General features: G+C 40.6%; 2 long non-coding RNA genes across 2 annotated transcripts; one reads left to right on the top strand and one right to left on the bottom strand.

Moving 5' to 3' along the window:
* Positions 1 to 1,147: 1,147 nt before the first annotated feature.
* On the top strand, positions 1,148 to 18,456 carry LOC134636328 (uncharacterized). Its single transcript, XR_010095006.1, has 2 exons — positions 1,148 to 1,466; positions 17,523 to 18,456. It is a non-coding gene; the product is annotated as an uncharacterized LOC134636328 (long non-coding RNA).
* LOC134636329 (uncharacterized) lies at positions 18,435 to 20,249 on the bottom strand. The gene is made up of 2 exons (XR_010095007.1): positions 20,064 to 20,249; positions 18,435 to 19,587 (listed from the first exon to the last, which is right to left on the bottom strand). It is a non-coding gene; the product is annotated as an uncharacterized LOC134636329 (long non-coding RNA).
* Between the last annotated feature and the right edge of the window lie 1,160 nt (positions 20,250 to 21,409).

Genomic DNA, 21,409 nt, shown 5'->3' with positions numbered 1-21,409 from the left:
AGGCTTAATAATTTGATCCTGAAGCACTCAGTGCTGCCAGTGAGGGTGACATTGTCAGTGTGGCTGCTACTAATAAAGTTATTTTCATTTGAATTAAAATGGCTGCCAGCTGTACCCTTCCATAACCTCTGTCATGCCTTGATGTTTCTCCCTCCTTTCAGCCTCTCTACCTCCCAACGTTTACCCGCCTTGCAGTACAAGAAAGAGGGGGGAGGGAAGAATCCCCCCAAATCGAGTGCTCCACAGCAACAGCAGTCAGATGACCTTGTATCTGTCTTGTTCTGCTGAGTCAGAAATTGAGGGTTGGGTGAGGGAGGGTGGGGGATGCAGGGAGAAAAGAATAAGAGAGAGAAGGAAAGCGAGAGATGGCACAGAGAGAAAGCTGGCTCATATTTTTATTCTTACCGATTCTGTGGATTCTGCTCGTGTAGCTGCGTCTGACTTATTCGCATGAAGTAATGAAGTAGAGTTGCATGGCTTCAAGTGCCATGTGCTTGTGTCATGAGTGCATAGTCAGTTACTTTGGACAATATGGCGTCAGGGGCTTTGTAGGTGAATGGTGTATATCATGGGGTTTTGCAGTCATAGGTCGTGCGTGTGGAGGCCATGTGGGGAAAAACTGTATGGATCAGACGGAAATAGCATATGTATGTATGGATGCAGTATTTGTTAGTTTCAACATACTTAATGGCAAAATGCTTGCATTAAAACACTGTGTTCACACAGAATAAAAAAGAATTAAAAGGCATTATTGCTTCTACTGCATTTTTTACTCATCTAGGAAGGTTTTTCACAAGATTTTGGAACGTGGTTGCAGGAATTTGCTCCTGTTCAGCAACAGAGGGGCTTGTGAGGACAAGAAGTGTATCTGGGCAATAAGACTTGGCTTGCTGTCAGTATTCCAGGTCATCCCAGAGGTGTCGGAGAGGGTTAGTGTCATTGCTCTGTGCAAGCACGTTATTGACCCTTCCTTTGTATTGGTAGGCATCCTCATTGGAACTGGAGTGAGATTTAGTTCAGATAACCGCAGAAAAGGACCAGAAGTGCAGCATACGTTACTAGTAATTATGTAAACAGCTGTGTCCGCATACTTTTGGCATTGCAGTGTATCTATGGATAGCTAAAATTAGGGTTTGAGTGGGGGTGTACGAAGTCATCTGTTTTTGTGTGCGTGTGTGCATGTGTGAAGGTGATCCTAGCTAATCCGGTTTTATAAATGTCTGACATAATCTGTGTTCCACTCACAGTGTCCAGAACAGGGAGAAGGGAGGAAAAGAGGAGACGCAGAGAGAAGAGAGAGGGGGGAGAGAGAGAAAGACGGAGAGGGGGGCATAAAAAGAGGAGCAGGAAGGAGATGGCAGGAGGATAAATGATAGAAAGGCTGATGGGCTTAAGGAGTATGACAGAAAGAAAGCGTGAGAAAGAATGCAGGGAAATAAGACATGGATGAAGGAGAACAGAGCCAGGTGAGTGGTGGAAAATTCCTCTGGGATTTAGCGTGGATGGAATGATACAGGACTGGCAGTGAAGCTGTGGTTATCATACAGCTGCACTGAGGGGAAGGGCAGAAGACGTATCATAAATTGGATACAGAACACAAGAAAAGCAGATTAGAAAACAGAAATCTGTGACAATGATGGAGAGTAGGTTTGTATGAAAGTAAAATACATTTGTGTGAGCAAAGTAAGACAGACAATAAACAGAACGAGAGTGTGATTTATCTTTATTCACCCTCTCAATCTATATACGACTGCTGCCTTTACATGAAAGCATTTATTTTAGAGTATAAATCTAACAACTTGCTTTGGCAAGCACAAAGGTTTTCAGGGTTTTATAAACCTAAGAGAATAAACATTTTACAATTATAAGGAAACCCCTGGTGATTATTGGTGGGGTTGTTGCAAAGCAAGCAATCCTACTATATGTTTTTCTCTATTGAAATAAAACCAAAGAAAAATACCCAGAAACCTTTGCACCTAACTAGTCCTGCACTGTTCAAAACCCAAAATGATCGGCTTGGTGGTTTTCTGTACAGTTTTGACATATGTTGTACCAATTTTAATTATTTTATGAATGGTTTACAAAAAACCATCCATTAAGGGTCCAGGGGAGGTCGTCAGATGTCGTCTTTCATGTAAACACGAATTACGGTTTGACCTTTAAAAGCCATTTTGCGAGAGGAGTGCTGAGCCCATTTCAGAGAAATTTTGACAGGTTTTATTACCATGGAAACTTTAACTGCTTCTTAACTGACTTTTTAGCAGCATGCCACAGACCAGGTTTTGCAATCACAGCAGTCCAAAGTGGTTTCTCCTGAAACTGAATGGTCTAGTTTTACATGTTACACTCACTCATGTTAAAGGCCCTCTACCTGCTCACAGCTGTATTATATTTATCGGGGGCAGATCTCGAAACTTTAGAGTCCTGAATCAGTCTGTGTTAGGAATAATAAATACTTATGAATAAGTTTTCACTTTTGTGGTAGTGGGAGCTCAGCCCACTTGTTTTGGGGATGTTCAAAAGTAAGACTCCCTCAAAAAGCTGAAAGGAACAAATACAAACATTTGGTAAAACTTGGATTCCATTATTGTGAACATCATAACCTCTTACAGACACATCTGTTTGTGCAACTCGAGGAAACCCAAGCACCTTAACTCTGCCATTGTTTAGCAAACACTGGGATTTAAAGCTGGCAGGCCATTAATATCAAAATAATGTCTTGTTTGTTAGATTGCCATGTCAGTGACATCACTTCAGGGTGTAGGCCATTGTTCCTTATTAGAGGCTTACTTTTGTTAAACCTTCTGGCTCAATGACACCCAGATGACCCAAGCAGAGGACACAACTGCACACATACAGCTAGATTTTAAGTTATGTGGATCATATTATAATGTTTGCAGGGAACGTCAGTAACCTGGTTACTCATACGTGATTCCTACTCAGCAGCATGAGCAAATGAATCACGGGGTCGGAAAAAGCTTAAAAAAGTCAGGTTATGTGAGAGTCAGCCCCCTGCAGTGTGTCCTCCTACAGTCCTCTCAGTCTGCATGTTCTCCTGTCCTCTCAGTATCAGCGGTTTAGTGCAGCTTAAGCAGTTTTTGTAACAATGCAGAAGGCACACTGGATATCAGCAGCAGACTTAGATTATCTATAATGCTTTTACTTAGATTCTGTCATATATATTGTTAGAAAGGTGGATGTTCATATTAAACAAGGCCAAAGTTTGAAATTCTGAGCTCAGCATATATACAGGTAATAATTATCAGAGAAAAGCTCAAGCTTCAGACTGTTTAAATGCTCATTTTGTTTCTACAATTAGATTTGTATGATGTCAGCGAGCAGGTTATATGCCTAATATGGTAATCTTAGGTAAAGAGCTCTGGCTGTGAGCACAGAGACCCCTCCTAGCTGCAAATCTTCCAGAAGCAGCCAATCAGAAGACATTTTACTTGAATGGGGGGAAGGGGGGCATTAAAGAAAAAGGAACTTGGTGGAGGGTCTGCGTCAAAGCCCTGCATAAAATAATTAACAAATATTTTGAACTGTGAACTCTATGATAGTCCAACAGTTGTAGAGTTGGAAATTAGAAATATTGGGAACTCGTTAAGAGTCAGTGAGGAGGATCATGTCTTACCTCTTTCTGCAGCTGGTGGTGCCTCAGGGAGCTATTTAATTGAGCTATGCTAACTGTCCCTGTTACTTAGTATAAGTGATTTTACATATTTCACTGAATGATAAAAGACAGAGTCACAATTAAGCACAGTCTGTGCATGCCCACAAAGTGCTACAGGACGTCTAATTAAGGGAAGTAATAAACGCCCTGTTTGGAAGCCAGCCTTTTCTTTCGATACCTATCTCCATCACTATGCAATGCACCACCATAATGCCCTTTTATACCATTGTGTTAAATAGTAAAGTTTCATTCAACTAAATCCACATACAGCTAGCTGGCTCAAACTCTGTCATTATTTCCGGACTGCTTACTCCGTACTCTGTATCTGTTCCAGCTTCGAACATTACACGTCAATTGTCCTGTTATGCTACAACTCACCTGGCTGAGCAGGTGACCCATATGCCAAAAAGTTACTACAGGGGACCAGGATCCAGTCGCCCTCAGGGTGTTTCTTGTGTGCCAATCCAGCCCACTATCCTATTTACTCGCTATATTATTCCTTATACAATAAAGGCTAAAATGCCAAAATCAGATCCTGCTATTGGCTGCACAACTGAGCACAAAAGCGTAGGAGGAACTTAAAGAGACAGAAGCTAAAAATGGCGTTGCATCAAAACACAGTGTCCGAAAAAATGTTTTTCCAATATTAAAAGATGCAAACCTTTTGTAATAGACTGAACCTGTAAACCTGCGACTTTGAATAGCAGGAAAAGCAAATGTGTCAGTGATGACAGTAACTGCTCCAGGCATCTATGCCAGCAAAGCAGCATGTTCAGTGGCCAGACCTCAGACGCCCAGCTATTTATCAGGTTTTTAATTATGTCTGTGCCTATCCTGGTATGCGCTATTAGACTGTCTGCCAGTATCATAATACAATTTAGAAAACAAAGACAGAGGAGTGAGTTTTCAAGAAAGAAAAAAAACTGGTGCTTTCAGTACACCCATATACTTTTACAGTATATTGAAGTTATTCACCAATTTATTTGATAATCAGCCAAATTTAAACATGACTTCATCTTCCTACTGTTCAAATTATATCAAGTAAATCTTTTTCAGTCACCTCCTCTCTCCTTCTGTCTGTACATCTGGTTCTAAAGCATTTCCTCTCCTCCTATCCTCCCTCCTTCCTGACTCCTCCGCCTCGTCCGGTAGCTGTCCTTTCAGCACCACAGCCACTACATCAAAGCCTTTCTGCATCCTATTCACCACCATTGTTTTTTGCCTCTTTTGCCATAACTTAAAATACCTCTCACAAACCAGTCACAGTAATATCTGCAAAAAAGCAATTAATAATGTCATGCTCTTAGTGGTTTCAGTTCATTTGCAACTTAAATTCATTTTTATTAAATTGAACTGATTGTTGAAATCAATTTTTGTGGTTTTGGTTAATGCATTTTCGCACAAAGTTTATCAGCTGCTCATTTCTTTGTACTCAGCTCAGGGGTTTCTCTGTCATATTTTTTTACAAACACAAATGAGTAAAAGAACTGTGAATGAAAGTAAAATGCACTTAATGTGCTTTCAAAGTCTCAGTCTGCAAGGCCATTAGACATTAAACATCCATCCACTTGTTTTCCGTTTTATGTAACGGCCTACTATTAGGTATTTATTGTCAGTGTGCACTTAAAGCACACTTAAAGTTCCATTAAGACCATAAATGCCAATTACCTCATTTCCCACTGTTAAAGCATTGCAGCAACGCTGCTCTTTCTCACTCAAAAAAGACGTCAAAATAGGCTTTTCACATCAATTAAAGGTTGTATTTTCTTAAGCAACGCCTACAATGCACTTGATTACAGAGGTTCTCCCCCATCATTACTTCCAATGGTATATTATTAGGCAATGCACATATTGCATATAGACACTGATCTGGGCAGAGGTAGTTTGAGGTACAATGCGCTTTAAAATTGACTGCAAAACTATATGTGATTGTTTTGTAATGGTGTCTCAATATAGTTCTTTGTTTGGTCCTATTCTGACATGATGGTTGTGCAGTTGGTAGATTATGAATGTTTTGTTTTTAGTTCTGTAGTATAGCAGTTTTTACAGTCTTCTATTAGGCCATCTGCTATAAGGATCGATACATGTTGTGCGTTCAGAGATGCTCTTCTGCATACTTAAGTTGTATAGAGTGGTTATTTGAGTTACTGGTGCCTCCCTTTTAGCTCCTCCTGCAGCTAGCCATTCTCCTCTGACGTCAACAAGTCATTTTCACTCACTCACATATTTTCTCTTTTTCAGGCCTTTCTCTGTAAACTGTAGAGATGGTTGTATTGAAATATCTCAATAGATCAGCAGTTTCTAAAATACTCAGGCCAGCCTGTCTGGCACTAACCACCATTCCCCATTCAAAGTCATTTAAATCACCTTTCTTCCACATTCCACAGCACACAGATGCTAAGTTTGAATTTTTGCACATTGTCTTGTCCATGTATATGTGGCTTATTGTACTGAGTTACTGCCATGCGATTGGCTACTTAGATATCTGCATCAACGAGCAGTTGAAAAGGTGCGCCTAATAAACAGGCAGTGATTGTATAGTTACTGTAATTTAACATGTTATGCCACGTTTTCTGCCTTTGGGCCTGTACAGTCTCAAAGAGAGGCGATAGTGTCTTTATGTTTCAGGCAGACAACTCAAGGGTCGAGAAATCAGAAGAAAGTTGGCTTGAAGCCTGGGCTGCCTTGTGTTTTTTCTTTTCTTTATTTTGGCTCAAGTTAAAAAAGCTTGTTTCGGACTTTGATGAACTGAGGGAACACACTAAAGCAATGTATCGGAAAAACAAGGATTATTTTGAAGTGTGGGTTAAGCTCCTGCAATACAGACAAAAGAAAAAATAAGCTGGAAGTGAGTGTAAGGTTTCTTTAAATGACCTGCCTGGTTAAACAAAGGTTAAATACCAAAGGGAAGCTTTTTGGATTTATAATGACAGGCCACTAAACACCCAAGCTTAACTGAGGACTTAGATTTTTACTCCTTTTCTATAAACCTTATTTGACTTAAAAGACGCATTCATGTGTATGACTGATGGTTCTTTGTGTTATCTTGTTTGATTTAGATTGAATGTGGTGACTGTTTCTGACTTGGTGTCGATATCCCGCGTCTGTCCAGGTTTAAGACTCCTCCTATTGGTGGAGCTTCACTGGTGGAATATTCCACTCTCGTCATAAAAGGGAAGCTAACAATTTATGGCACATAACTAGAAAATATCCAGTGTTTTCATGAACTTGTTGGAGTTTTTTTAAGTGAACCATGACCATGCCATGAGAATGAGAATAGGCCTTTCAGTTTTATCTGAAGAGAGAGCGCCTTGGAGTTCTTTCATGTTTTAGCCAAAAGTTAAATAGGTGTTACTGGCATTTTGGAAGATAATTTAGAAATAAATAAAGTCCATGGTGTTTGTTTTCACTGGATATCCTCAACCAAAGAATACACATTCAAAAAATTCTCGAGGTTAGTCAGTAAAGTTGTTTTTTTTTAACAAATTGTTACTTTGTTTCCTTTTAAAACTCGTGTCTCACAGTAAAATCCTGATTTTATTTTTTAAAAGCGAGTGATTTTACTATGATTGCCATGATTTTACTAAACTCTTCTGCATACTATAATGAAACTTAAGAATGTGATAAAGCCATCAACAAAATTAATAGCAGACTGAGTAATATGTTGACAGTGTGCAGCCTGCGCACATTCATAATTAATTAAATCCCAAGCAGCAGTAATTAAGAAACATAATGTGAAACTTGTGCTGATGATGGTATCAATTATGTGACAGCCACCATGCTGGTGCAGTGGTTATCACTGTTGTCTGTCTCCGGCTGGCGACCTTCACAGGGTGTACCAATGTACATCTCAGCCTGGATAAGATCCAGACGCCCTAAACTGTATGAGTGGTAAAGAGAAAGGCCTGATGGAGTTAAAACATCCTCATAAATGTGTAAAACACATTTGTGGATTTGCAGTTTTGAGAAAAACTATTTACTGTTGAGTTGATTGAAAAGGCTGATACAACTCTGGCTTTCTACAGTAAATATTAACTTACAAAAGGGAGCCCCTCACCTTATCTTAATCAGAATTAACTTAAAACATGAAACCTCGAAAGAGGAAACTGGCCCAAAGTAATTGTCCCTCTTGTTAAATCATGGATTAATTGTTATTAACCACATTTTTGGAAAAGCTGAGTTCACATCAAGCCTGGGTTTGGCTAATGAAACTAAACTCACTAGCCACACCCAGGCATGTTTACTGCCAGACATGTTGAATCAAGAAATCCCTTAGATAGAAACTGTCTGACAAAATGAAGTAAGCTAACAGATCTCAAAAAGCAATACATCCTGCTTTGATCTAGTGTCATTGATATCTATCTGTCTTGAGAGGGTTACAAAGTTATTTCTAAAGGGAATCTAGCGAACAATAATTCACAAATGGAGAAAACTTGGGACAGTGGTGAACCTTCCCAGGAGTCACTCCAAGAGTGCACTGATGACTCACCCAGGAAGTCACAAAGAACCCAGAACAACATCTAAAGACCTCCAGGCCTCACTTGCCTTAGTTAAGGTGAGAGTTCATGTTTCAACAATAAGAAAGAAACTAGACAAAAACTGTTTGACATTTGCCAAAAAACTTCTCAATAATCTCCAAGACTTTTGGGAAAATATTCTCTTGACTGATGAGACAAAACTCGCACACTGTGAAGTGTTTTCATTGACTATGTGACACAATAGAATGAAATAAAAACTGGTGTAATTTCAAAGAAGAAGTCCAAACAGGCTAAAAATCTAAATTGAATTTATGGAGTCATTCCCTATATTCCCAGCATCTGTCACACATAATAAGGACCCTACCCCGAACAAATGTGGAAACTGCCAATAGTTTGGCATTGAAATTTACCCTCAATGCTGTTTATCCTCTACTCTCCAGGAGACTGCTTTGACTTGCCAAGCTTTCTATGGTCGGTCAGGTTGTTCTGATATCATTTTTTTTTTTTGAATGAGATATAACAAAGCACAGGACTTCTGTATTTAATGCCACAAAGTGTCAATTTGGCTCATAAATGAGGTCACCGCTTTTAAAAATGGCTTTTAAACACTATGATTATTCAGCAGATTAGTAGATGAGTGGTGCAGTCATTTTTTAGGAATCCTTCACAGCTCAACTGTAATAATTTAGATTTTTATCCTCTTTCTATTCCAGACAGCACATTTGACTGAATTTGTTGCCCATGGAAGCCAAATTGCTGACTGTCTCGCCGCTCAAGCTGCTTTAAAGCTGTTCGCTTTGTATTTTTCAGGTCTGCTGAGCTTGTATTGTGTCACACTAGGTTATAGTAAAGGAAAAGGTTTGCTTAGTTCAGACAGTGCTGGCTATCTGTCAGCATGGGTCAAGTACTTTTCTTTCATCGCCTGTGTGCATCGGTATATTTGCAGGCACGCATCCTTTGTCGCTCTGATAAGTGGCTTGTCGTGTGGAGTAGCAAGCAGCCCCCACCTGATTTAAGAATCCGGCTAGCGTACGAATGCGAGCATAATATACTGTCAGCATCTTGTGTTAGCTGTGCCTTTGGATTCACTGATGCGTGTGAGCTGGCACGTGTGTGTATGTGCATGAAGGAAGTACAGTAAACAGCCTCGGGAGTGATGGGAATGATGACAGCATTATAGCAGAGCTGTAGTTGAGCCATGTGCTCCACCAGGGGAAGCGGTCCTTTAATACCTATCGGCCTATCAGGCAGGGGATGCTGGGGGCGGGCCGTCCTTGGGAACGACCTTGCAGGAGGCCCAAGGGATGGAGAGGGTAAAGAGGGAAGAGCACATAGAGGAGCCGGATAAAGGAGGGAGGAAAGAGGGGCTGAGTCACGGATGAGGCAGGAAGCGAGCGAAAGAGAGCAAGAAAGAAATTGAAATGTATTCATCTCAACCTCAGAGGTAATTTAGCGCTACATGAAATAGGCAGATGGATACAATAAGTAGAAGAGTGGTTAGTTGCAGACAGACAGAAGACAGATGAATGAGAGATAGATAGTTGAGGACACTAAGAGGATTAAAAGTTCAGCTGCGTAGTTCTGCCTAACTCCACCTCTCTGTCTTTCTCTCCCTCTGAGGCAGACATGCAGACGTCACCCCATCCAGATTAAATTGACAGCACGCCACACTCTTATTGCACAAGAGTTTCTCTGAAAGGGATGAAAGAGAAGAATAAGAATAAGGCTCACATTTAGAGGCAGTAATAATACGGGCACAAAAATGTGATTAAGGTTGGACAAACAGTCTCCCAGAACTGTTTGCAAAGAAAATGGAAATCTGTGCTGTATGCTTACTGACAGTATAAGAGAACAATAGACGATTAGATCGATACCACTCTCAGTCTTATAGTAATTATGATGTCGCAGCCAGGAGAGTGCTGGCTTGGCTAAACGTGAAGACTGGAAACAGAGCAGCTGACACTGACATGTTAAAAAACAAAACAAATAAGTTTAATGCATGCATGAAAAAATATAACTATAAAGAGGGCCAGATGGGATATTTTGCATCACACTATTTCTTGGCCAGGTGCAGTTCCTATAAGTAGTTTAGAATATAATCCCGAGTAAAACCTCTGTAGGCAGGCAGATTTTGTTAACTAGGTATAAAGCTGAGTGAGCTGTTCCCACCTGCTTACAGTGTACACTAAGCTGACTTCTCGTTGGTTTAACTTCATATTTACCATACAAACAAGGAGCGCTTTTAATGGCGTCGTGTAACTTTTGGCATGAAAGCCGATAAGTGTTTTTTGAAACATTCAAGTGTTCCTTAAAAATACAGTTTATGGAAACAAAAATAGCCTGAAGCTGGATAAAGAGGTGAATATGGTTTTAACAACAGTTGACGGACATCTAATGGCTGTTTGCTTGCAGAGCGCTCAGCAAGGCATCCAGACCTTGTGTTTGTGGTACGTCAGCAGCAGGAACTGCAGTGCTGTGGTCTAACCAGATGTGTTGCTTTGTGTGGCTGTGTGTGTCCTCATTCTGTTCCGGGTGAGAAAGGGAGTGTGTGCACGTGTGCATGTGTGTCTCCGTGTGTGCATGTAAAAGACAGATGGCATAAAAGGCACCAAGAGCATAGAGTATGAAGTGACGTGTGGGACTGTATATGTCAGCATATTTATGCATGGATCATGAGCATGTGTGTGTGTGTGTGTGTGCTGCTGTTCCCAATGAGTCAGTGTGATGGAGTGCCATGCCAGTTAGGCAGCCTCAGCAGTGTTTTCATTATTGCTGCACCCGGTCGCGTCAGACAGTGGCCTACTGGACCAACCGAGTGATGAACACACTCGTACGCACATACACATGTACACACAAATATAATAAAAAGGTAAAGACACTGTAGAAAAAGAAACACATCTCCACTCTGCTTGCTAATTTTGGAAGTTCATTTGTCTTCTGAGTGCGTGTCAGATGTGTGCGTATCTCTGTGTGTGCGCTTCTGTGTCTTCTGTCCCTTAGGCTTGTCCACTGGATGTGTATCTGTGCCCTTATCCCGAGCATGGTTTTGACAGAAAGAGGCTGCTGTGTGCTCATTACGGACTCTCTCAGATATTGTTCTCTCAGTAGGGTTGTGTGTGTGTGTCTGCATCCACACAAGATGTGTAGGCTAAAGGGGCATTCATAGTATATACAAGAAAGAGCTTGTGTGATATAGAAATGTAACAGGCATGCTAGACCTTAAATTAGACTAACCATGATCTCAACAACTGGAAAAGAGGGAAAACAAGAGTAACAATATGTTCAAACCTTCTCCTCAAGAACGTTGCCAAACTACATCCTGTTAAAACAGGACTGACGCAGAGAAGCCTCAAGCCTGGACTACTGCTTTGTACTGTATCTTTGGACTCCAGCCAGCAGTGTGCAGCCTGCTGCTTTCATATTAACAAGTGAGAAGTAACACCTCCAATTTCCCTTGCAAACGACACTGTGTACTGTTTATGTCATGACAGGAGTTTTCACCTCTTAGTGTAGTGTGTTCGTAGAAATGCAATGACCTACTAGTATCCAGGATACTATCTATAGATACTGCTCATTTATAATGCCAAATATCTCATTTTTACCAGATATGAATAACTGTCCAGCTTCAGAGCTGGTGACCTTCTGACACTTTTGCACAGCCTTTAATAGATTCTGTATTTGTGGAAATGAGACCTCAAAGGAACAGCTTACTCCCAAATCAATGTGTTTTTCTCCAGCTTGTAATGCTGTCATGCCTCAGCACTGCCAAGCTGCTACTGCTGGGCCTTTGAGCAAAGCTCTTAACCCTAAATGGTCCAGGAGTGCAGTGTTGTGGCTGACTGTGTGCTCTGACCCCGGCTTCCTGATGTTTTATTTATAGTACTGCGGTTTTGTCTGTTTGTGTATGCATTTGCCCACAGAGAGAGGCTTTTAAGCAGCACAAACATGCTCCCATGTAGTCCTCAAAATCTCAACATGGATGACACCGTGTGCCGGGTGAATGGTGATTTGTTGACTGTGGCTGGAACAGGGCAGGGAGTGACAGCGGAGTTCGTCGGCAATGGGAGACGCGTGAAAAACATGTCAAAGATAAAATATACGGCATGAATCCCCCCACCACCACACACACACCTCCACCCACAAAAACACACATGACGTGTGCAGTTCCATGAAGGAACTATTGCCTCCTGCGAAACTACATGGCTCACAGAGGTCACCCTCATGTCAGGAAAATAGGATGTAAACTTTAATGACATCCCCCTGAGCTGAACTGTAACGTTTCTTTTGTGGTTGTGGTTCGATTGTTAAAAAAATTGTTCTAACTTTTCAGTATTTTTGAATTTATTTGATAAGGTTATGATCTCTGGATAGGGATGCTGCTGCTGGGTTTTTTGGCCCTTTTGGCGCTACGAGACAACTTTAATTCCATTATATTCACGACACACCAAAACGATCAGGACAGATAAAGAGCACTACAGCCCAGAAGAAAAACGTCTATATTTAACTTTGGGGTGAGCTGTGCCTTTAAGCTTAGCTGTCTTCCAACCACTGAGACTTTTCTATGCCTATAAATAGCACTAGTTTTGAAACAGGTTTTGGGACAATTTGTTTAGGTTATGTTAATTTACCCTGAATTATGAAGTCACACACTTACAGGCAGGAGGAGTGTTAGCTGGGCAGAAACACAGATGCTAATGCTGCAAAAGAGCTTAAGTTTGCACTTTTCCCCGTAAATGTCACCTGTCTTGTCCTCCACAGACTTCTTTTTTTCTTTATCCTCACCTCTGTTTCACGTTGCTCTTTCTTTCTTCCTCCCTTGCTGCTGTGCTCTGGGTGAGTCTAATTTGAGCTGTAACACGTCAGTTACACTCGACTTTAATTGCCCTAGTTATACTGTATGTGTCTTCGGCACGCATTTACACATCAAACACTCTGCGTGGATGTGCGTATGAACCGATGACTAATGTGATGGGGAGAGAGGAGATGAAAAGGGTGGTGTAGGGGGTGGGAGGCAGCGAGTCTCCAGAGTCATTTGACTGGGGTGACCCTAACAGCTGATTGGATAATTCCCCGTCCTCTGTGCCATCCCATGATGCTTAGAGGAAGGATAGTTCCCAAGGTTATGCATGACAGTACGCAGGAGAACATGCAGCTTGCAACTTAACTGCACACATGCGCACAAACACACACAAGCATAAACAAGTGAAGCGGAACGTTATCCCGCAGGCAAAGCTGAAGGGATTGTCAGATTTCCATTTAAACTTCCACAGATATTTTACAGTGGCAAATCCGAGGTCATCATCATCCACTGACGACCAAGGTGAGACACAGAGGGCAGTGTGGCCCTTGGAGGCAAACTTGTGGAAGAAAGTATTTTTTTGTTTTATACAGTACTGTGCAAAAGTCCAGACTTTCTTGAAATTTTGTAAAGGTTATATTGAGTAATAGATCTCCAGGCTTTTTTGAACCTTGGTTGCTTTTTCACCTGTTTTCATAAACATAACTCAGTCTGATAGACATAAAATAATATTTTTACTAAACAACTCCCAATGTCATGGGATCCAGTGTTGTGTGTATTTTAGTTCTATTTTGTTGTTTATTGTATTTTTTTCTCCATGTTTCCTGTTTTATTTTGAAAGAGTCTTGTGTTATTTGTTCATTTTATTTATTTTCACTTCCCCTGTCCCATCATTATGTCCATGTCAGTCAGCTGTTTCCCCATGTGCTCCCACTTACCCTGATATCCTCCTGTGTGTATTTAAGTCCTCTGTTTTCTGTATGTCATTGTCAGGTTGTCTGTTATCCCCACCACAGTCATAGTCTGTCATAGAATTTCACAGTGTTTGTTTCACAGTGTTTCATGTTTAACTCCTGCCATCAGCCGAAATAAAGGCTCGCCTTTTGTTCACTCGCAACTCCACTCTTCAGTATCTACATATGGGTCCTGTTTCAAAAACACACCGGCGCACCCCACCGTGACACCCAAAGAGCTTAAAACTTGGCATATCTCAGCATGGTGTGCAGTGTGCCCTTAAGTAATCTGAAGTAACTGGACAAGTAGAAAACAAAAAAAGGTGGCAAGCCTAAAAAATATCTACAGTAGATAAACAGTAGATGAACAGTAAGGTCTTTAAGAAATAAGGAAAATAAAAAACACTGCAAAGATGTGACACAGGACTTGAGAAGTGCAGTTTACTGAAGCCTCATCAGAAATGGTCTCAATGGAAAGGTGGCCAAATTACAACATACAATACTATCTGGAAATTATCTGATTGGCAACAGCTACATTTTTCAACATAAAAACAACAACATAATGATCCCAAACACACTACCAATGCACTAAAAGCATAACTGGATAGGAAAACAATTAGTCATAAATTGGCTTCTGCAGAGCCAGGGCGCCAACATTATTGAAGCAGTGTGGGATCATCTTGAAAGAGAATGGAACAAAAGGCAGCTGAGATCCAAAGAACAGCTTTGAATGTCCTTTGAGAAGGCTTGAGAACTATTCCTGAAGATAATAAGAAACCCAAATGTTTAAATAAAACACTTATTTTGTATTTTCCTAGCAAGATATAGAGAAATGATGGGGGCAGGGCTCAAGACTTTTGCACAATACCGTCCAAGGAACCAGCAATTTTAAAATTCTAGTACTTTTGTACTTTTGTTTGCATGGATCTATTAATCTCAATCTCATCTTCTTAACATTATGTGTTAAAGGGGAAAAAAAATACCAAATGCATCATAAAGTTGGATTTTCTTTGTGTCAAACAGATGCTTTCAACAGCAGATAATGGCATACAGCCCACATTGAAATTCCAGTAACAATCTCTGCACCAAGATAAGATCGAGATCAATATATGAATATAATGGGATAGATGTCTTTGTGTTCTTTAGAGCTAACTGTGCTTGAGGATTATATTGATAAATTCAAGCTCTGGTAATCTGTTTCCATGAGGATTATGGAGTACTGCGGGCATGGCTGCGGGCTTGATCAAATTGACACGAACATCTGGACACACCCTGGCAGGCTAATAGGGACACACACACACACACACACACACACACACACACACACACACACACACACACACACACACACACACACACACAAACACACACCTCATTAACGTAAGTAGCTCTAACCCTCAAATAAATCATGATTCATTAGATTATGTCATGTCAGCTCGCACATGCTAACATGTTGTGCTGCTAAATCAAGGCTTGTTTCCTCTGACTGAATGAGCGGTTTAGCCATTCATGTGTCATTATTCAAGTATTTCACTGGCAGCCATTTGAATGTATTAGTGCGTCTGTGTGTATGTGTATGGGAAGACAAGGTTGCGCGACTGCCCAGAAATGTGATTTTGGATTGAATGAAATTAGGGATGATAAAGGGGAGGGAGTCTGGATGAGAACCCAAGAGGCACTCAGTTGTTCAAATGTTGTGCCATCACGGGGGAATAAAACATCTGGCACTGCGCTGTGTTGACTTCACTGGCTGGTTTTACTCATTCACTCTGTCAAACATAGAGTGAAGCAAAGCGTAACCCAGGCTGATTAGGGAGCCAGTGTGTCTCAGTGCAGAGGTAGCTCTATTGTAAATAATACTCATAACTGAAAGGCCAAACTATTGTGGCTTCATTTTATTTGAACAGCCAACTCTTATTTATGTCTAAGTACAAGCTTTGTTTTTGTGTGCTTCAAGGAGCTTTTGTCTTGATGATTTAAAAAGATAATAAATTGAAAGATGTCTTAATAAACTACAGACACATTAAAAATTTAGATGAGAGCTCATGAATGGTTTAATGAGTATGTTTAATCAAGCCTCAGATAATCTAGACTATGCAAAGAAGCACTCAAGTACCGTGATAGCCCAATTCACTGCAACTTACCATAATAACAAGCTGTTGTTTGTATGCAACAAGCACAAGGACCTTAAGCTCTGAACATCTGCCAATCATCTGCCCATCATTGCTTACCTGTCTGAGTTATGGGCAGATTCTTGTTTAGTTTAGTTTAATGTAGTTTATTAACTCAGCTGAACATGAACAGATCGAGAGGGATATTTTGGCATGCAGACTAAAACACCCAGGGATCGTACAACAGCCTTTGAATTGGTAGATGGCATCCTGTAGCTCCTGAGCTACATCACCCCACTGGGCAGTTTTGTTGAACCTCATGCTAAATTGAAACATTTTCAGAAACTTTATAAAGCCACCTCTAAAACAAATTCAGCAAACAGAGTTAACCAAAACCTAACCGTACCTTTAAGCCAAGCTGAGGTCACCAGTGACCTGGCGGGTGTCAAGCAGGTGGCTTGAAAGGAAAAAATTGGGGGCTAAAGATGTCAGTAAAAATCTATAATACTATTATGAAGGTTAGGTAGAGCACAGGAAAGGATCAAATTCAACTTCACACTTAAAGTTGTAGCTGCAAACAATTTATAAGTGTCATTTTTCTGATAAGAACCCTTCATAAAGTATTTCATGACAGTACATTCATGTATACTGATGATTCACACTTTTCTCTGATAACAACAACGTTTGAGTTGCGCACTTCAAAACCTTTAATTGCTTTATGACACAAACGCTAGTTTTTCAAATAAGCTCGAGCTTTGCTGCAGAGCCTTTTTTTTAGAATTTCTTACTAGAGATTTATTTCTAGCATTTGTTACTGAAGACTTGATGACATTTTAGAAAAATATTACACAGCAGAGGGAGTTATATAACACAGAATAAAGGACACTTCCCAGAGTCTGCATACATTTATGTGGTAAATGGAAACCCCATAATTAATGCCATTAATAAACATTGTATTAGCAAATAAAACTTTGGAAAATCTAAAGGATGACAAACCTCAACACGTCAGTTACACAAAGGCTGTGACAAACAGTTCACTGTTCCTGCAGAAGATGCTTTGTTGTAGATATTAATTCCTGATGTAAGGAAAGAACCTCAATCCTTAAAGAGGAGCGCATTATCTAGTAAGCATTATTAAAGCTATTAGTTACTACTTACGAAGCCTTTACAGAGAGCGTCTGGATACAAGTGATCCATTGTTTAATTTATGCAGCAACTTATAACATTTTTTCCACATCTAACTTGTCATTCATGGAGAATCATCTGATTAATCTTAAATCATTAAATGTCAGCAGTGTTCGTGGCATTATCACTTGTGATTGACACTTTTAGTTGTAGTTTTAACCTAAAGGCTGAAGGCCTTTCTCATCTCATCCTGCTGAGTGAAGCTTATTTCTGCTCTCGTAACACATTCAGATATGCCAAACGACTTCCTTCTATATCGAATAAAGCGAATAAAACGTGACTTTTCCCTCTCTCTGCTCTGTCTCTCGCCCTCATCTTATCCAGGTGGAGCACCTGCTTTAGATAAAGAGAACATGCACGTCCGTGCACACCCATCGTCGTGCCTGCAGCTGCAGTGCAGGCCGAACGGCTGCGATTGGAGAGAGGAGAGGAAACCCGCCCCTGTTTGATTGGACCAGAGCTGAGACTCAACATAATATCACCTGCATAAGAGGAGGACTCTTGTGTTGCTAGGCTTGTTGAAAATGAATATTTCTTCAGTTAACACAAGGAAAAAATAAATAGATACATAGATAAAAGATCAATAAAAAGACAAAAAAATGAAAGGAGGGGAAAGACATGTCATGAGGACAGGGCTACAGATCAGCAGTGAGGCTCAGATGAATGTGTAATGTAACAGTCACTTCTCTCTGCATCACTCTCACATACCAAACATTTTAGCAGAGGCTGGATGACATCCTGTCAACAGCTCATTGCCGATAATAACTAAGTAAGTACTTATGACACGATAACATCATTCATGGAAAAGAGAAGCAGGGAGATTTGAGCTCACTCGGGGAGATATTTAAAGGGCATGTTGGACATCCCATCTATTTAAATGAAAAAATGTGGTGACAGTTAAAGGGAGACATTCGGTAAGTACAGAGTACAGGGAACCACTGTTTAACCGATCGAGATCAGGACTTCCCCGGGAAACACAGTTGCAAATATTGCACACAGAGACCCAATGCATATTAGGCAATACTGACGTTACTGCTACTATTTTTCTCTGTACGAGATACACTCATCCACTCACACATATTCATGCAGTGTTTTATTGTTTCTTTCAAGTGTTGCTGACATGTTACTGCCACGGCGAGCACAGTAAGCTTTTCTAAATAGAGATACTTTCGTTTGGAAGAACATTGTTAGGTTTCTCTAGGTCTCTAAGCCTGAAGCATGAAATAATTTCCATAATTTTCTATTTTTTTTTATTTTTATTTGTTTTGAAAAATTAAATGTTTATTGAACCTCCTGGCAGATGAATTTGCATATATGGGTTTTAATTTATATCATATTTACTACATCCAGCATTTTTTTTTCAATCTATGGCTTAAAAATGTATTGTGCAATTTATTTAGGGTTCTGCCAGCTTTCCTGTTTTCTCCTATCACAATAAAAGCTGAACAATCCACAAATGAGTTGTGATTCATGTCACTATGTAAACTGGTCCAGGACCAGTGTTACTATATGATATTTATAAATGATGACACATGCATATTGTCTTAATGCACATATCATAAATTATTGTAAATATCTGACTAGTTGTTCTTTTTTATGCTATTTGTACAGCTATGTATGCAGACAGCTCATTTGCCTGTAAAGACAATACAGAGGTTGTGATAACATTGTTGCCATTAATTAATTTGTTCACAATAATTGGTTAAAATCTGTGAAAATCTTTTGTAGCCTTACAGGAGGATTAAAGCAAAAGTAACAGCCTCCAGTTGTTACATTCAGAAGGCTTTTGTTTTTCCTGATGCAAAGCATGTGTGGAACAGCAACAACCAGACAATCAGATAATCTGGTCACTCGACACTGCAGCACCTACAATCTTTGGGGAATTATTTATAGTCTCACTTGACCCTGCATTAAATGTCTTTTAAGGTTAATACATTTTCTTCAAGAACAATCTGTCACTGGTCATTTTTTTCTCGAACGTTCACAGATTCATATATATGTTTGTTTTGTTTTTTTTATAGTAAAGCATGTAACTAAACCATTTCAATAACCCTGTCTGTGAGTTCAAAGGAAGCCCATCTGCGAAACAAAGTTCACATTTTAACCAATCTGATGTGATCCAGGCCTCCCCCAGCTGCTGTCTGCTGGCCTCGTCTGCCCTCCAAATTCAGCTCCCCCGTTAATCCTCCAAAGCTCCTCTTTCTCTTTCACGGCCTGCGCCCCTTATCTACATCACCCTCTCTATCAGTTTCTCCCTCTTTCCACTCCCCTCTTGACTCACATGCCTTCCCTTTTGCGCAGGCGTCTCGACAGTGTCACTCACCACGGGGCCGGTGTTGAATCCTCCCTCGCCCTCTTGCTCTCTCCTCAGACATCGTGTTCTTCTGGCCTGGTGTTTACAGAATTGAGAAGTGAAGGCGTTTAGAATGGGAAAAAAATATAAGAGTGAAAGCTGGAGAGAGGAATGGGAACAGATGAGGAGTTTTGGGGGGTTGTAGGCCTCTCAAGATAATTTCTGGAAGTTTTTTTTGAAAAGACAGGACTTTTCAGGTATAATGTACTTGAAAAACTTGCTTACATGGCCTTTAGTTTTTACTGTTGATAACATATGAGCACAGATCCTGTGCACATGGAGATGGGGTGTTCATTTCATTTCATCCTCCTGTAGATGCTTTAAGGTTCAGTTCTAAGTAGCAGGACTAAACCAAATCTCTTTCCTCTTCTATGATCTTTTCCTTTCAGTCTGCTGCTTAAATGCTACTGCTAGCTTTAATCTGTACTCCTAAAATAGATACTCAAGGTCCTTCAAGATGTTCTGTGAGTAATCCCTGTCAGGCCTGTATTTATAAATGTGTCTTTACTCACCAACCAAGCTATCAGCATGCAACCAAACATGCTCATCATTGTCATGCACATGATGAGCCCAGGTAGTGTTTGTCCATCGGATGAGGCAGCTGGTGGCTTGCAAAGAGCACTCAGGATCACTGTAGCTGCATGAAGTGCGTTTCTTTCTGAGCCTTTAACATCTTGCCACACATTTGCTTTACTTCGCAGCCAAGGTCACCCGGTAATTCCCTGCTTACCTACTTTACTGGGAGTCAAATTAGTAGTCTCCTCCCTCTCCCCCCCCATCTTTTCTGTCCACCCCGATTCTCTCAATCCCTCTCTTCTGCCTCTATTTTTAACCAGCTTAGCAGCACTGAAGGCATGGTTTATTCTCTGCCTTCTCCTTCACTCATTACCTAAATGCCAGTTCACGAAGTCTAGTTATCAGATCACTGCTAGTTTACAGAAAACTGTTTAACTTCCAAACTTTGCTCACTGTGGTAAATTTGACTATTTGAGCTTCAAATTAAATCCTGGTATCACACATGTAATTCCATATCATGTACACAGTTGATAGTATGGTGGGAATGTAGAGTCTAACTCGCTAAATCGATACGCGCAAAGCCATTACAAAGGACTCCAACTGTTCAATTCCCATCATATCTATTGATTCAGATGTTTATATAGAAAGTAGCGTAATGCATGCTGCAAAGACACCATAAGGTACTGCAGCTCAGTTAAAATAAGAAGGGACTCATGTTCTCATAAGTCATCTTTATTGTTGTTCAGCACACAATAAAAATCCCAGGTACCACTTGAGCTTTCAGTGCTTCTGCGGAGTAAGCTGACCTCGAGTTAAGTTTTGAATGGCCCTCCCAAACAGAATATATTATGTCGGCAGTAATCCCATTACACACCGAGTACTTCCTAGAATCCCCATGTACCTATGTGATCAGAATTTCAGGCAGGGAACAGATTGCAGAGTCATGGTGAGCTGCTAGTCAGGCCTCACCTTCATCTGCAGCACCACAGGCTAATCTGCAGCAGACCCACTCAGTCAGGACACTGCTGCACACCGTGCCAATTAATAGAGATAAGCTGCAAGACACAAGTAGTTTATACATATGAGTCAGTGGTGCACGAAAGTGATGCATGTAATCCTTATAGTCGATTGGAACACATATTTGGCCCCTTTTGGTTTAGTCACGGTGCTGCAAGTGAACCATGCAGATCCAAAAACGATGCTCTTAGGTAACGGTGCTCGTAGAGTTTAAATACAGGATTGGAGGGAATACAGCTGAAGATAGAAAGAGATGAGTCAGACAAGACGGGGGAAAGCACAGAGTGTGCCTACCACCATATCAGGTTAGCTAGAGCTTGCTGCA

This window comes from Pelmatolapia mariae, linkage group LG10_11 (genome assembly GCF_036321145.2).
Source record: "Pelmatolapia mariae isolate MD_Pm_ZW linkage group LG10_11, Pm_UMD_F_2, whole genome shotgun sequence".
NCBI classification, from domain to species: Eukaryota; Metazoa; Chordata; class Actinopteri; order Cichliformes; family Cichlidae; genus Pelmatolapia; species Pelmatolapia mariae.
The sequence above is the reverse complement of the archived record's forward strand: the minus strand, read 5'-3'. Positions and strand labels throughout refer to the sequence as shown.